This window comes from Mesoplodon bidens, assembly GCF_964165515.1.
Source record: "Mesoplodon bidens genome assembly, chromosome: 8".
Lineage (NCBI taxonomy): Eukaryota > Metazoa > Chordata > Mammalia > Artiodactyla > Ziphiidae > Mesoplodon > Mesoplodon bidens.
In genome coordinates this window covers 67,360,388-67,378,949 of record NC_138165.1, presented here as the reverse complement: position 1 = coordinate 67,378,949, position 18,562 = coordinate 67,360,388, and the positions used below count along the sequence as shown (strand labels likewise).

The following is an 18,562-nucleotide window of genomic DNA, read 5'->3' as shown; positions in this document are numbered from 1 at the left end:
ACGTTTCTCCAAAGATATACCAATGGCCAACAAGAACATGAAAAGATGCTCAACATCATTAATCATTAGGGAAATGCAAATTGAAACCATGAGATACCATTTCACACTCACTAGAATCACTATAATAATAATTTTTAAAAAACAGATAATAACAAGTGTTAGTGAGTGTGGAGACACTGCTGGAGAGAATGTAAAATGATGCAACCACTATGGAACAGTTTGGCTGTTCCTCAAAAGTTAAACATAGCATTACCCCATGATCCAGGAATTGACCCAAAAGAATTGAAAAAAGTACTCATATACTTGTTGCAAATGCTCATAGCAGCACTATTTACAATAATCAAAAGGTGGAAACAACCTAAATGTTCATTAATGGATGAATGGTTAAACAAAAATGTGGTATATATACACAATGGAATATTATTTAGCCATTAAAAGGACTGAGGTGTTAGTATATGCTACGATGTGGATGAATCTTCAAAAACATTATACTAAAGTGAGAGAAATCAGACACTAAAAGCCAGATATTATATGATCCCATTTCTTTGAAATATCTAGAATGAGTAAATCAGAAAGCAACTTGCTGGTGGCCAGGTGCTGGGAGGAGGTAGGAATGAGGACTCACTGCTTACTAGGTATGGGGTTTTCTTTTAGGGCAATGAAAACGTTTTGTAACTAGATAGAGACAGTGTTTAAAGAACACTGTGAATGGACTAAATACCACTGAACTGCACACTTTAAAATAGTTATTTTCATGTTGTGAATTTCATCTCAAAAAATAAGTCAAATTTTAAAAGATATATATATTCATATGTAAAACCAAGAAGAAATGATGAGTACAGGGTAGAACATATAATGTGCAATACTGATAAAGGACGGTATCAAAAATGGATGTAACCATGGAAATTATGTGAAAAGTAGAATGAGCTTGCTAATTGTATTTTATACATAAACAGAAAAATAAAGACTGCTACTTTGAGTCAGATGCTGGAGTTAACGAGAAGGGAGAGAAGAAGAGATCAGATATTGAATGCCATAGGAAAACAAGAGGTTAAAACAAAACATAAAATAAAGTGAACGGTTCATAGAGCCAGGACTCAATCTAGCCCAGGGGCTTACTCAGGACTAAACTGACATGTTGACCAAGCTGACCTGGGACCAGCCAGCCACTTCCTGTGTATTCTTTGTCAAGGGAAGTGTTGGCAGGCCTTGGAGAAATGACTTATACCAGGGCTGAGGCAGAGAAAGTACCCGATGAACCCGAACCTCTTCTGTTCAAAAAGCAAAAAAGTGCTCAAAGAATGATGGAGGTATGTCAAAGTGACACAAGAGCCTAAACGGTTACAATTGAGACAATTTAAAGAACATAAATAATGATAGTAATGGATTATAAACCATTGAATGAAATAGGAGTCATGAGTCAATAATGCTATAAATAATTATTGGGTTGGCCAAAAAGTTCATTTGGGTTTTTCATAACATCTTATGGAAAAAACCTGAACGAACTTTTTGGCCAACCGAATAATACATACGTCACGGAAAAGGAAAATTGTACTTTATAGTAGAATGCCAATATAGAAGGAATGACAGAATTAAAAAGCCATCATTTGGCAACCATCACAGCAATAACTAATTAAGATAAGGGTAATCAGTGCTAAAACTAATAGGTGAAATTTGATGTAGATCAAGTTATTCAGAAGGTTTTAAAATATCTCTCCCAAATTTTAGTTACTCATTTGCATAAAAGTACTCATTGCCAAACTTTACAGAAGAGAAATAAGGCAGATACCATATTAAAAATGTTGAGAAAATGATCACTGGTATTGGGACATACAGACACCATGTGGCTCCTGATGCATGGAGAACACAGCAACATTTCTGTGGTGCTCAAACCACAAGAGTATAACTTGAATCTAATCATGAGAAAACATCAGACAAACCCAATTTGAGATACTCTGCAAAGTAGCCAGTATTCTTTAAAAATGTCAAGGTCATGAAAGGAACGGGAAGACGGGTAACTTTCCAAGCTGAGAGATTAAAGAGACAGCTAAATGTAATATGCAATCCTTAAATTGGATCTTGAAGGATACTATTGGGACTCTCAGCAAAACATGAATAGAGTTTGTGAGTGAGATGATGGAATTCAATATTAATTTTGTGATTTTGATGGCTATACTGTGGTTATAAAGGAGAATGTCCTTGTTTTTAGGAGAAAGTTGTTGAACTAATAAGGGGTAATGGGACAGCATGTCTGCTACTTCATCTCAAACAGTTGAGAAAAAAATTTTATATTTATGTGTGTGTTATTATGTACTATATAGTGGACGTATAAATGTATGTATATGCATGTGTATGTATATATATATGTATGCATATAATATATACATATAGAGGGAGAAAGAGAGAGGGAGAGAGAAATGATATATGTTTAATGCAGTAAAATTTCAACAAATGGAGGACAAAGATTGAGGCCTGTCTTCTTTAAGTATACATTGTTTAATAGATTGAACTTTGAAAACAGGTAATTTTTTACTAAATTATAAAGCAAAATTAAATTTAAAAAGGGCAATTTCTGAAAATAGAAAATAAAATGAAAAGTATGACCCTAAATATGTATCCAGTTGGTAGTATAACTATACAGACAAGAGCTATTTCATGTGACTCTAAAACAGAATAATCTGACCTAATACCTCTAAGGGGATATATCATAAGGACAAAAGGAAGTGCAAACAAAATTTAAACTTGGTAATCATATAAGTGAGATAGTATTGGAATTGTGACTCTGAGTCTCTTTTGTCTATAAAGTGGGATAACAATGAATATCATTATATTCTTTTGTCTTCATTGGTATTGAGAACTGGGATTCTTAATGCAGGTGAAAGAAGATACATATGTGAAACAGAAATAGTTAAGTAAAAGCTCTACAGTCCTGATTTCAAATTGGAACAATCAGTGTAAACTCAAGACCTATTTTTATCTTTAAAAAAAAAGGAATATTGAAAGGTTAGAAACAGCCAACTCCAGTAGCAATGAGCAGCACTCTGGCACCCAAGTTTTGGTCTTGAAAAATAGTACTTCCCACTAAAGAGCCAAAGTTCCTTGGACAAATGGCTGATTCAATGTCTGGGACAGGAATTGTACATAGTCTAATAAGTATAAGGTTGAAAAGGCCCCAATGGAAAATTCGTCATCAATTAGAATAATAACTGAAATTGATTGAAACATGTCAAATATGTCTAAATTCATGAGCTAATAGGAATAAGAAAGGATAATTCATCTCTCAACATTGAAAAATGCTAGAAAACAAATTCACTATTTTGAGAGCCAGCAAATAAAGGGAAAGAACCAATCATTTATCTTGACTTTCCTATGTAAACTATTTCATTAGTTAACACAATAGTAGATGAAGGGCAGTTTTTTCTTTAGAAGTATCCTACTAGTAACTGTAAAAGTAATGATAGAATTGGAACATTCATTTTCAATCCCTAATAAATTAGTGGAGCCTTTGAGCATCAGTGGCTACTTAATGCCAAACAAGAAAAGCAAGCAAAAGTTATATAACTCCTGATGAAAGAACACTACACCACTAGGAGACAGATTTGCCAAAAGAAAATCAAACCTGATTCTGATCAAAATCTGTATCATTAACATTTTACAGAAAATTCAGAGAACTGAGGAACATGTTAAACTACTCCACAGGGATGCCATCATTAAAATTCAGATGGTGAGAAACTCTACAGCACAAAGGACCAGGCTTCTTCAACATTTATTTGTTACATGGGGGGAAAAAGAAAGAAAGATGAAGGAGAAAATTACTGATTAAATGATACTGAAAAGACACATGAAAAATTGTCAATTATGGACTTGTTAAGGATTATAGGTTATATTTAAAACAAGCAAATTGAAAACACTATTATGTTTATCAGACAACTGGGAACTTAAACGTGGCTAGCTATTGATGCTATTAAAGAATTATTATTTTCATGTCATAATGGCATAACAATTACATTTATAATGGTTTTATCTTTTAGAGATTCACACAGAAGTACTCATGGATGAAATTAGAGAATGTTGGAATTTGCATCAAAATAATACTAGGAGAGGGGTAAGGAAAAACATATGGATGAACAGAATGGCCATGCATGGAAATTGCTGAAGGTGGGTGAGAGATAGATGAGGGTTCATTACTCTACCGTGAACTCTGCACATGTCTGAAATTTTTCATAATAAAAATTAAAAACAATTTACAACTATTAGAGTGAATTCAATTCAACTGATACTAGTAATTTTGATAAAGTATTTTTTATATTATAAAATTTACACTTGTAAAAATTTTAAAGGATTAAAAGAGTCGCAATTTTTAAAAGGTATATTTCATGTGTTGTTAGTTAGTAGTTCTCTTTGCTATCAATTCAAATAACAATCTCAGCTACTCAACTTTACATTTGACCATCTAATTCAACAGAAAGATTTCTATCACAAGGCCAGAGAATGATTCCTCCAATAGCTGCACATTTAAGAAGACACGATTATTTTTTAATATCTGTAGTAAATGAAATACCAAAGTATCCTGAAATGAAGCAAAGATAGACCTGACTTTAAAGAAGATTTATTTTCAAGACTGAAACTCAAGTACACACACACACACACACACACACACACATATATATATATACACACATACATATACATATATATTGTGTGTATATGCATATACATATATACATATATAGAAACATAATATATACATATATATATTTTTTTTTTTTTTATTTTTTTTTTTTTTGCGGTATGTGGGCCTCTCACTGCTGTGGCCTCTCCCGTTGCGGAGCACAGGCTCCGGACGCGCAGGCCCAGCGGCCATGGCTCACGGGCCCAGCCGCTCCGCGGCATATGGGATCCTCCCAGACCGGGGCACGAACCCGTATCCCCTGCATCGGCAGGCGGACTCTCAACCACTGCGCCACCAGGGAGGCCCACATATATATTTTTAAAAATAGAAACATGATGGAAGTCTGAAAATAAATAAAAAGAAATAAATTTTAAAAGTGCTATTTTCAACTCAACTTTATCCATTTTAAAATGTTAATTCATGAATATTTATATTTCTGTTAACTCATAATGAAAATCATTTTGACATGCTAAATTTTTCACAATAATACCTTTAACTGACTTTTTAGTTACTAAAATTATATGGGGCTCAAAAATACTGATTAGTACAGAAATTTTGTTTTTCATCACAGTTTTAAAATTTAAAATAATTCTTTCTCAGGAATTTCTAAAAGAGTATGTTTTACAAGGATGTAGTACTCTTTAAATGCAATCAGGTCATAGACGTGGAATTTTTGGAAGAATCTATTGTTTTATTTAAAACTAATGAAAGAGGCATAAGGGTGTACGCAGCGTTGCGCAGCAGAAAGAATACTACCTTAGGAATAGGTTAAAACTGGTACTAATTCTCATTTTCATTATCTATATGGCCAAGGGTAAATCACATATTCCAGATTTACTTCTTTCATTAGGACTATAAAGTGGGAATAAATTGTTTCTACAAACACATACAACAGTTTTAAAGGAATAAAGACATTTCCTCATCTTTAAAACGGGATAAAAAATTTCTATACTTTACTGGGCTCTTTGAGTGTAGTGCTACAGAAAAGCAGGGCACAATTATAAACAAATAGAGTTTCTCAAAAACTCACCTTCAGCTGGTAGAACTTGACTTTTTTCATCCTCAGGAGCAGTGAATAAACTGGAAACAGCTAAGGAAAAGGAGCCATCCATGCTTGACTTTTGAAAAGCAGACCATATAGTACTAAAGGTTAACCTGAATCTCTACCTGATTTGTGAACAGCTCATCTTCTAGGCAGTACTTCTCAGAAAGGAGGTCAAAGAGATGTTTGAGGAGTCCAGGGGTCTGGAAACTGAAGCAGCAGAGAAATAAATAGTGCCTCTATAGGGTCAGTGCCTCTAATTAGCACAGGCAAGAGAAACTCCACTGCTCTCATGTAGTCACAGTAAGAAAGAGAGTCTTATTACATCCTGTAACCTGTGTGTCCTGGAAAAGGCTTATGAAAGAAAAAGGTATTTTCAGTAACAGTTGAGAAAATTTCTTTTTAATGTGCTGCAGGGCTTTTTTTTCTAAATCAAAATTCCTGCCTGAGTTCAAAACCAATTAATATTTTACTAAAATTCTCTATTTAATTTGAATGCTTATTTACTTTAAATAGGTGTGCCCATATTCAACTAAATTAGAAAATACATCAGAGCTTCATAATATAAAGTGAAAAGCAAATCTAAACTAAGTTCTACTTTTAAGTTTCATGTTTTCCAAACAACAAATAAAACATCAAACCGACAAAGGCTATTTAAGTGTAGGAAAAGGTTGAAAGAATGGCCTATCATTTAGTTCCAGGAATGAATTTATGAGTATATGTATATATTTATATATATGTATACAGAGAATCATATGTAAGTTATATATATGTGTGTGTGTATGTGCAGTATGTGTGTGTAGTGTATGTGTAATATATATGTACATGTGTATATATACACATACATATGTATTTGTACAATCACAACTGAATTTATTCTTAGAAATTAACCAATTACTATGGCTAAATTTATTGTTTCAAAAGGCCATTGATAAGAACTAATTCCAAGTTAAATTTATCACTAATTAACACTTCAAATAAAACCTGATGAATTCGGGACTGAAGTATTAAAAGGAATTTGGAGAATTTTGAGAGGAATAAATATAATATTTAAAGGGTATAATACATGACGGATAAAAAAATAAACAAAGAGAAATGAAAAGGTCAAGAAAATAACAGTATGTTCAGAGGTTATTCAATGTTTATCTACATTGTGAATGAATTTTTTTAATTTTGAATTTTTTGACATGAGAAATATTTTAGAAATAAAGAAAATATGAAGAAGGAGGTTCAACACTTCACTTTTGAATAAAAACAAAGAACAGCTACTTAGCTCTACTTGAGGAGTTTTTCCATATGAAAGCAAAAAGCAGCTAGAGTTATATTTCTAAAAATGAAGATGTGATTTTTCCATTCTCCTGCTAAGTCCTTCATACTTCCATTCTGCAGCTCTACCTGTCCCTCTGCCTGTAAAGCTTTTTCCCATATTAAGCATGTATTTGAGTGCTCCACTCCCAAAAAGATGGCCACTCCCTCCGTACGTCTCCATATATTCTCTGTCACACTATTTGAAATTATTAATTTATACATACTTTCACTCTATTAAACCAAAAAGATTCTCAAATGCAAAAGCTATGCCTTCTTTATGGTTTTAACCCCAAACCTGCCACATATGAGCCAAAAAAAAAATTTTAATTGATTGATGAATGACTGAATGAGTGGATGGAAGTACCAACAACAAAAGGCTGGTGATGATATACAGATTGCCCACAAACACATGAAAGGATGCTCAACATCACTAATAGTTAAAGAAATACAAATCAAAACCACAATGAGGTATCACCTCACACCAGTCAGAATGACCATCATCAACAAATCTACAAACAACAAATGCTGGAGAGGGTGTGGAGAAAAGGGAACACTCTTGCACTGTTGGTGGGAATGTAAATTGGTACAGCCACTATGGAGAACAGTATGGAGGCGCCTTAAAAATCTAAAAATAGAACTACCAGATGACCCAGCAATCCCACTACTGTGCATATACCCTGAGCAAACCATAATTCAAAAAGAGACATGTACCACAGTGTTCATTGCAGCACTATTTACAATAGCCAGGACATGGAAGCAACCTAGGTGTCCACTGACAGATAAATGGATAAAGAAGACGTGGCACATATATACAATGGAATATTACTCAGCCATAAAAAGAAACGAAATTGAGTTATTTGTAGTGAGGTAGATGGACCTAGAGTCTGTCATACAGGGGGAAGTAAGTCAGAAAGAGAAAAACAAATACCGTATGCTAACACATGTATATGGAATCTAAATTTTAAAAATCGTTCTGAAGAACCTAGGGGCAGGACAGGAATAAAGACGCAGATGTAGAGAATGGACTTGAGGACACAGGGAGGGGGAAGGGTAAGCTGGGATGAAGCGAGAGAGTGACATGGACATATATACACTACCAAATGTAAAATAGATAGCTAGTGGGAAGCAGCTGCATAGCACAGGGAGATCAGCTTGGTGCTTTGTGACCACGTAGAGGGGTGGGATAGGGAGGGTGGGAGGGAGACACAAGAGGGAGGAGATATGGGGATATATGTATATGTATAGCTGATTCACTTTGGTATACAGCAGAAACTAACACAACATTTTAAAGCAATTATATTCCAATAAAGATGTTAAAAAAATAATAAAATAAAATAGATAACCAACAAGGACCTACTGTATAGCACAGGGAAATCTACTCAATAATCTGTAATAACCAACGTGGGAAAAGAATCTGAAAAAGAATGGATATATGTATATGTATAACTAATTCACTTTGCTGTATACCTGAAACTAACACAATATTATAAATCAACTATACTCCAATAAAAATTTAAATAGATAAATAAATAATTTTAAAAATTAAAATAAATAAAATTTTAAAAAGGCTGGGAATGATAACCCTTCATGTTTTTAATCTGAAATTTTAGTAAAAATGTTCTAAAAGAAAAAATATATTTTGGCATATTGACATTTTATCATTGTATTAACTCCTACATCCCTCTGTAAACACAAAACACACACACACCACAACACACATACACACGCATGCACACATAAGCACACAAATATTCCAAGTTAAAATATAAACTCTGTTAGTTTGGACTTCACATATTTAAAATTTCATAATTTTTACATAGGTAGGGCTACCAAAGTTATTAATGACTGTGACTGATTCAAGAGTTTTAAATGGGGGAAATAAAAGTTCCTCCTTAAAAGAACAAATCTGCTCTTTGTCATTGAGGAGGTGAGACCAGATAATCAATAAGGATCTTCTGAATTCTCATTTTAAACAATTTTTCCCATGATGTCAGACTTCCATTAAGATTGGATACACTCATGTTTTACAAAGGAATAGTGTTTTAAAATGAAGTGAAAATAGTTTTTCAAATGATAGCATAGTTGAATAAATATGAACTAATTCTCTAGACATTCCATAGTAATATATTTTTTGCTGTTTTTAACTAATTTGAATAAATTATAGTATATAGTTACCACTGGGAAAAAAACTTAAAATGCGTCTTCCTTCCTGCTAACAAAGATCACCTGAGCTATTCCCATAATTTAGAGTGTGTAAGCAATTTCTGGCACAGAAAGTAAAGAAAGTAAGTAAGTGTAAAGAAACTACTAGGTAATTGTAGCAAATAACACTAGTTTGAGCAAATGTAACAAAACAACAATCCTTTATAATCCAACGAGCCATGCTTTAAAAGCTGCCAGCGTTCGATAAGAGATAACAGGACAACGAACAATTGGAAACTGGAATTTTAAAAACAATATATAATAAAAAATTGAAATCAAAAAAAAAAAAAAGAAAACCACAAACACAAAAAAACTGTTAATGATGAAAACTTATTATGCCAGGCCTTAGTATGGCCTGACTTGGAAATTTAGTTTCAGAGGCTTTTGTGAATATACCAAGGAAAGAGGACCTACGTGTATCTTATTCCCACAGGCCGCCAATAAATATTTGCTTAACGGAGAAAAAATTAATATATAGTATAGGAGAGAACCTGACAGATGCTTAACATTATTGAGTGATAGCAATGCTCAAACTCATCTGTGATCAAACACTATGAAGTATCCTCCTAAGGATAAACTTATTACAAATAAGAAGTGAAAATTCAATTATGGAGATACTTTCAGTTTCAGCTCTGATATGCAAAAAGCTTGGAAGTTTCACTGTATTTTGTACTTACAAGATAATGCTGTACAAAATGAAAATCAATGACTTTTCTCAGACGTGATTAATAAAACATGGAACTATGAAAGAATTAAAAAAAAAAGAGAGAAAGATAACGGGAAAAGGAATTTCCTGTCATGAGTGAGATGAGGCAACAAAAACAACCAAATTGACTCTGCTTTACAGAACAATGAAAAGAAAATAACCTTGTATTTGTATTATTTCACACATATTTGAATTTGCTGGATTCTCGCTGTCCCAGTTTTAAAATGGAGTTTAACTGTTAAGTATTTTGAAAAATTTCCTGATGTAGGCAAAAAATATTTTCAGGGCACCCAAAACTTTTTCAAAAACAGAAATTATAATACTTTTTCAAAAACTCAGTCTTCACCATTGTGATCTGGCATTTACCTGAAAATGAATAAAACTTACCAGACTTTAGAAACAAGTGTTCAAATATATTTACCCAGGACTTCCCCAGTGGCGCAGTGGTAAGAATCCACCTGCCAATGCAGGGGACATGGGTTTGAGCCCTGGTCCGGGAAGATCCCACATGCTGCAGAGCAACTAAGCCTGTGTGCCACAACTACTGAGCCTGAGCTCTAGAGCCTGCAAGCCACAACTACTGAGCTCATGTGCCACAACTACTGAAGCCCGCATGCCTAGAACCCAGGCTTTGCCACAACAGAAGCCACCACAATGAGAAGCCTGCGCACCGCAACGAAGAGTAGCCCTCACTCGCCACAACTAGAGAAAGCCAGCACAAAGCAACGAAGACCCAATGCAGCCAAAAATAAATAAATAAATAAATTTAAATATATATATATATATATATATACATACATATATATATTCAACTATATATGATTAAATGCAGTAAATGTCTTGCGTGTTTTGTATGCTTTTTATTCATCTTTCAATTGAATATATTCAAGAGCTTGCTATACCATGGCTTGTCTTCATAAATGGCAAATCTTGTCTCTGAGTTATCACTGACAGTCTCCCTTCCCAGGATGTAGGACACAAAGTCCACAAATTGATATAGGTGAATGAAAGCTGCGACTGATGCCAATTTTCTGATTGTCAGTCCATCTCTTCCATCTCAAGACTAAAAAAAGCAAGATTGTTATGACCTGAAAGGACTTACCAATTGAGTCCTAAAACTCAATGTCTAGCCTTGTGATTTGTTGTAATCAATCTGAGAAAAGACCCAGTGTCCTTGTACTTTACTTACTCCAGTCCAGTCGCCTTAGTTAGCCTCTGGTTGGAATTTCCCTTTGTAAAAAAGTGAAATGTATATGTATATGTATATAATTTACATGCCATAGAGCTCACTCATTTAAAATACACAATTCAGTGGTTTTTAGAATATTTACCAAGTTGTGCAACCATCACCACAATCTAATTAAATTTATGCAGAACATTTTCATCACCTCAAAAAGATCTCTCAAAGGAAGAACAGAAGAAAGAAAGGGAAAAAGAGGAAGAGAGAGAGAGAAATAAGTAAGGATGAGAAGAGAAAAGCTACATAGAAAGAACTTCATTTAAGAGTGAAAATAATGCTTACAAAAAATAAAAATTAAAAAAACATTGGAAATATAAATTCAATAAAATTTTAAAAGTATATTTCTCATTTTATTCTAGATGCTTATATCTTTCCTTCCTTTTTCATAATTAATATTATTAATTATTAACTAGTCACAGGATGGGCAAAAGATTCCTGGAATAGGGCTCTGTGTTCTAAAGTAGAGCACTGGGGCATCTCGATTTAGTTGTATCACTTTGCAAACCGAGAAATTCACTTTTAACTGAGAGTGGTTGCACTCATTCCATGTTACCTCAAGGGAATTTTTAAATAATGAAGGTATTTTTGTAACTGAGGCAGTGAGACTGTAACTAGAGACTCTCATCTTCTCGGCATTATTCCAACTCTATTTCTTACTTATGATATGGCTGTGACTTTATGCTTACCATACCTGACTTCTACCCTAGATCACCACTAACTTAGCTTAGCTTGCTGCTAATGGAAAAACCTGATGATGCCTATCAAGACTGAAGATTAGTTCTATCTGCTTCACCTTTGTCTTTGTCCCTTATTTCTTGCTTTTCAGGACTAGCTAGCCAGAGATTTCTGACTTAGATAATGTTCTGGCTGCAAGCAAGACTTGATGGCTACCTGGAATCATGTGACCAAGACATCACCTCTGAAAATACAAGATTGCCCCCTCTCCAGCTTGTAGCCCTTTCTTTTCCCTATGTAATCTCTCAGCCAAACCTGGGTAATTGGGAGTTGGTTCTTTGGGACATAAGTCCACCTTCATCCCAGGATTACTGGCTTCCTCAACAAAGCTATCTTTCCTTTTGCCTACCACTTGTCTCTCAGTATTGTATTCTTGAGCAATGAGCAGTCAAAGCCGAGTTAGGTAACATTTTCCTTTAATTCTTACTGTAACACTCATTTTCAGGACTTTCAATTTGAAAGTCCTTTCAAGGTCTTAACAATCTTGTGCTTTTTAGTCTCCTGATGGAAGAGATGGACTGGCAATCAGAAGACTGGAATCAGCTGCAGCTTTAATTCACCCCTATTCAACTATTCTTTCTTTTCTAAGGTCATATTCCAGGTTCTTCTATTCTGTCTTCTCCAACTGCAAACAACTTTTTTCTCTGATTTGCTCTATACTGACAAAGGATTTAGACAGACATTAATATTTCATCTAAACATATTTTTCTTTGAAATTTGCTAGGTTAGAAGAATAAATGTCACATTCCCCAAATTATCATGGGACTCTTCAAAAAGCCAACTCCCAGGAATTATCATTAAACTTTTCAGTATCTGGACTACATTTCACAGATGGATATACAGAGTCCTGCAGTCTTCTGAGATAAAGTTGCCTTATTACTTAGATCAAATAGATTTTATCTGAGATCATGTTAGCTGGCCTTGAGATATAGAAACCATAGTAGCCTTCATGCTATAGTCTTGTTTAAAAAGTCCCCCAAATGTGCCCTTTGCTCTTGTCTGCAAAATACACAATTTCCTTAGATTTACTCCTCATTCTATCAGAGGCTCCAATGAACTATATGAAGAAAATTCTCTAGATCATATTGATCTATAGCAAGGAATCTTGGTTATTTGCAAAGCAATCTGAGACTGTCAAAGTGAAACAAGTGAATTTTAAGTTCTTAAATACTGCTAAAGTCATTTTTAAACACTGCATTTGAACATCTTAAGACTTATCCCACATGATAACATATATACTCCTGATGTAATACTCCACCATAAAACCAAGAATTATAATTTATTACAAAGGAGTTATAACATCACCTATTCACTCTGTTAGAATCCTATTTTATAATAATAAAATAATCATGCAAATTAATTCCACTTAAGAAATTATAAATTAGTCTAATTATATAAAGTTTGTTTTTTGAAGAGATCAGAACTATTTCTGTCATTGTGTGATTTAAAATTTACACAGATTCAAATACATAAATTGAAATCATTTTCCTGTCACAAATATTATTTTAGAATAGAACAAAATTACAAGCCCCTGACATATTACAAAAACTCCTTTTAATGATTATAGCATTGAGTTCTAAGAGGAATTGCCAAGCTAATAACATATTAAGCCTTTCCAGCTTCAGCATTCTTTTGAACACTCTGGGAGGGCAAGCATCTTATCTGTCAAATCCTTCACTTAGTTCTTGCTAAATTAAGCTCTAAAAAATACACAAATTACTTTTTTTGCATTGAAGATTACTGAAGTGTTATGATTTAGAATACCTGCCTACTGGCTAGAATCATACTAATAAGTCATAAAACTGATTTGTCTAATGGTTACACAGACAGAACTGAAGAGATGAGACCAGGAAGAAACTTGTTGGGCACATTAAGCCTTGTAATAGAAAGCAACTGAAGTTGGCTGGGAGATATTAAATCTGCATGTAAATTTACATATTAATATATGCATACTGCTGAAGTAAATACTAGAAGAGTTAAAAAGCTGTTGCTTGTAGCTCAGGCAAAAGATGATGGTAGAGAAACAAGGTTGTCTCTGAGATTGGAAGCAAGTGAATGCCTTATATTTAAAAAGTTTGAAAGACAAGATTTAGTGTCTGAAAGTAAGGGGATGTGGAAGACAGACAAAGTAACCACAGAATTAAGGCTTTAGCAGCAGTGTGAAGCCCCAGTAGATCTGGAAGGGTGGACTACTTCTAGGAAACAGATACAGGTCTTCCAGTCAAAGAAAAACTACCTTACCTGACTTGGTACCATTTTAGATTAACTGTTTAATCAAATTTGCTGTTCAAGAAGCTTAAGCCCTTCATGAAAACTGAAAGATGATTGGAAACCTATACAAAGACCTCAGAGTGAAGGGTGAAAGCATGATGCTTTTGCATTTAAATGTACATTGGATTTATCATCAATAAAAACAAGGAACTGTTATAAAGTATTTATTAAAGATGGAAACGAACAACATAATATTTAATTGGGCTTTGTCAAATCGCCATCATTTTCTTATAAAATTGGGGACATAAATCCTGATCCAGCAACATGGAATTACTGCAGAGGAAAGATAAATGATAATCAAGGTGAACTCTAAGAAGCACCAAAAAGCAGATAAAAAAATGAGCATAATTTGCTTACAAGGCTGACTGAAAATTTTGTTGTAGCAATTTGCAAGTATGAAATATTTAAAATCATAGCATCAGGCATCTCTAAACTACAACTTGTATCTATTAGGTGGTTAAGGAGAGAGTACATATTATCCTGAGACAAAAAAACAACAAAATACCTCAGGAGGAAAATGCTTCTTAGTATTGGAGTATTGGAAGAGAATCACTGAATCACGAAAATTAACATCCTGCACATAAATTGATGTTCTGTCTCAAATCCAGCAGCAATTCAAGTTCAAGTCAGCAATCTTCTGACCTGAGTTGTCACAGAAAATTCATAGAAAATGCTCTAATACATAGGTGCAGACTTAGTAGCCAAAAACATTACCAGGGACTATAAGCAGTGATGTAGCCCTATCTTGGGTGTTGCCAGCATGTGAATACACCTGGCTAATTCTATAAAAATAACAGAAACAGTTCAATATGTAATCAGTAAAACTTGTAGATACAGAAAGATTATGCTTAAGATACTGATCTATGAGTAACCTCTCAAAGAGAGCCCAAATTGTATCCTTAATAGAAGTGTTCCAGCAACATGAAGAGAGACCAATCCACAATGAACAGGAATAGACATGTGTGAAATTTTGAGGAGCATAGGAAAATAACCAACAATCTGAAGTAAGGGATGGGTTGTCCTTGTCTATCGATGGAAGCGAGGTGGAATTTAACCTTCACACAGTCCATGCTTCTGTATATTGTTCATGGACACCTCTATGGGGTCTTTCTTATTATGAATATATTCTTTTGTACTTGAATGGAAATTTCAAACTATAAAATGTTGGCACTGTCTGAAGCCTAACAACTTCTACATATTGGTTAGATTTATCTGTAAGACATTAGTTTGCAGTTATTTAATGACTTCATTACATTTTCCATTATTATTTTATTTAAAAAAAATAAGCAAAAAACTGAAAAGGCAGGTTCTATTTTTAAAGAACTTCCTCAATTCAAGGCCATGGAAATTGAGAAGGAAGAGGCTGCAGTAACGTTCTTGCACTGGAATGTAAGCCCAGAAGGGCAGGGGTTTTGTCTATTTTGTTTCCTACTGAAGCCACAGTGCCTAGAACAGTGCCAGGTACCTGGTGGTTGTTCCCTAAATATTTGCAGAATGGAAGAGGGAATGAATGAATGAATATAATCTCAGATCATGACTAAGTAGCACAGGTCCACACTGAGACCACCAATTCCAGCAACTTAAAGTACCTGCCTAGGAAACCTGGAATAATGTCCTCAAATGCCCATATCTACATTCTCACCCTTGTAGGCTTGAGGCAGGGAGAATCGAGACAAAAGTACAAGAAGTAGCCAGATCTTACACTGCACTCGTACGCATCTGATATTATTTCTGAAAATATCAGCAATAGGCACCTTTAACAACACTTATTAAGAAGTACTGTGAGATGCTCAACATCGCTAATCATCAAGGAAATGTAAATCAGAACCACAATGAGATATCACCTCACATCTTTCAGAATGGCTATCTTCAAACAAGAACACAAATAACAAACGTTGGCAAGGATGTGGAAAAAAGGGAACCCTCATACATTGTTAGTGAGAATGTAAACTGGTGCAGCCACTGTGGAAAACGGTATGAAAATTTCTCAAAAAACTAAAAATAGAACTACCGTATCACCCAGCAATTCCACTCCTGGGTACATATCCGAAAAAAAACGCACTAATTCGAAAAGATACATGCACCCCAAAGTTCATAGCAGCATTATTTACAATTGCCAAGATATGGAAGCAATCTAAGTGTCCATCAACAAATAAATGGATAAAGAAGATATGGTATATATGTATATACATTGGAATACTACTCAGCCATAAAAGAATGAAATTTTGCTATTTGCAGCAACATGGATGGACCTGGAGGGCATTATGCTAAATGAATTAAGTCAGACACAGAAAGACAAATACTGTATGATATCACTTATATGTGGAATCTAAAAAATACAACAAACTAGTGAATATAACAAAAAAGAAGCAGACTCACAGATAGAGAGAACAAACTAGTGGTTACCAATGGAGAGAGGGAAGAGGAGAAGGCCTATATAGAAGTGGACTTTTAAAAATATATGTTAAATAAGGACTTCCCCGGTGGCGCAGTGGTTGAGAGTCCACCTGCCGATGCAGGGGACATGGGTTCGTGCCCTGGTCCGGGAAGATCCCACATGCCATGGAGTGGCTGGGCCCGTGAGCCATGGCCACTGAGCCTGTGTGTCTGGAGCCTGTGCTCTGCAACGGGAGAAGCCACAACAGTGAGAGGCCCGTGCACACACACACACACACACACACAAAATATATATATATGTTAAATAATACATACTATTGTCTATATTCATGCATCATACCAAATCATACTGACTAGTTACTGAAATAGCTTGATTCTGTACTACTGAACACATTGATGACCCAGCAATTTTGAAAGTTGGAAAAAACAAAGGACTCCAAAAGATTCCATGTTTCCTCAGCATTATACTTACGGGTATCAGGGGTAGAGGGAAAAAATGTTCAACACCTTTTCAACACTAACTTAAAGGGTTTGTTTGCAATGAAATATTAAGAATATGACTGGAAATCTGTTAGGCTTGGGAATAATCAAGTTAAATCACATTATATCTAGGTTTGGCAATGGAAAGAAACAAACCAGTGCTAAAACGCTAAAAATCTACAGTGTAACCTTGGAATAAAAACAATGAAAATATTTTTGTTACTATTTGGAAACTTCCAAAGCTCAGAAGACAGAAAAAACATTCTTTATGCCTTACCACACAGATAGACCTAGGCACAATGCTCTCTATTTCTAGAATAAATATCCAGTCATTATAAAAGACTGACAAAATAGAGTGCCCTCTGCTACTTTTTAAAGTGGGTTCAATTTATTTCCTAAATGAGGGTTGGGATGGAGAAAAGGTGCACTCTTTACTTTTTTGCATTCCAATACTTTGTTTTTTTATCAGAGTTTATTTTCTTCAACATTGTTTATATTGTCCCTGAGAAGTGAGAATAAACAGTGAGAAAAAACCAGCTCAAACTCTACACAGAGAATAAACGTCTCAAACTCTACAGTCAAAAAAGTTTTCTCCCTGTTGTTAAGCTACACTTATCAGAAAATAACTTACTGAAACTCTGATTATGATAATCTTTGAGACTGAAATATTTTCTATGGCTTTCGTGTTGAAATATTTGACGATGTTATAACGTAAAAATTATACATCATACAGTAATTTTGAAAAGAATTATTCAAAAAGAAACCAAAGAAGGCAGCATTCTCAAAACATAATTTGTTCTGTTTTGGAGCGATGTAATGACCTTTATCCTCCATCTTCATTCCTGATTTTTAACACTATTTCTAACATGTCAAAGATACAGTGGAATTTTAGGTTGAACTATTTCTCATCTATGCTTTGGCCTAGTTGAAATGTTAAAGGAATATGATCCAGTTTTTAATTCACTTGATTTCTGCTTTACTCTCTTCTATTCAAGGAATATCTCTCCCATCCCTCGTTATTATATGTTAATTGTACTGTGCTTACTTTATTAACTCTTGTTATCTCAGTCCTGTAATCTGTCTTCAAAGAGAGTGAGGGAAGAAAGGGTAACGTTGGTAGCAGGGTTCCCTGATTCTCCTCATAGTTGCTGATAGCTGAACACTTCACTGTTTTCCTCAATTCCGAACTCACATCCTCCGTGTCCAGACCACAAAAGATAAACGGGGCTTCTGCAGGTTTGAATACTTGACTAAGCTCTTCTGCTGTATCACAACTAAGCAACTAGTTACTCATCCCTGAACTCAAGGCTTCTCCAGGAATCTGGAACCTACCATTTCTGAGAATGGCACACTCTGAGTGCCACACCCACCTTTGGTAAGGGTCTTCCCCAGGGCATATCTTAAGTTGTGGCTTCCTTCTCAGATCTGACACTGCATCCTTTTTTGAAGTTCTCATATTTTTTGGTCTATTGAAGGTTCTCGGATTTATTTTGCAACATAGTTCTATAA

The 18,562-nt window shown here is 34.5% G+C and overlaps 1 protein-coding gene across 7 annotated transcripts in view; it reads right to left on the bottom strand.

Moving 5' to 3' along the window:
• Window positions 1-18,562, bottom strand: part of GULP1 (GULP PTB domain containing engulfment adaptor 1) — a 264,230-nt gene that overhangs the window by 147,653 nt on the left and 98,015 nt on the right. Inside the window, exon 3 of one of the 7 annotated variants that reach the window (XM_081242869.1) lies at window positions 5,840-5,924. The exons of the other annotated variants lie outside the window; for them this stretch is intronic. The gene's annotated coding sequence lies outside the window, so the exon portion shown is untranslated. The remainder of the gene's footprint in view (window positions 1-5,839; window positions 5,925-18,562) is intronic. 7 annotated transcript variants of the gene reach the window in all.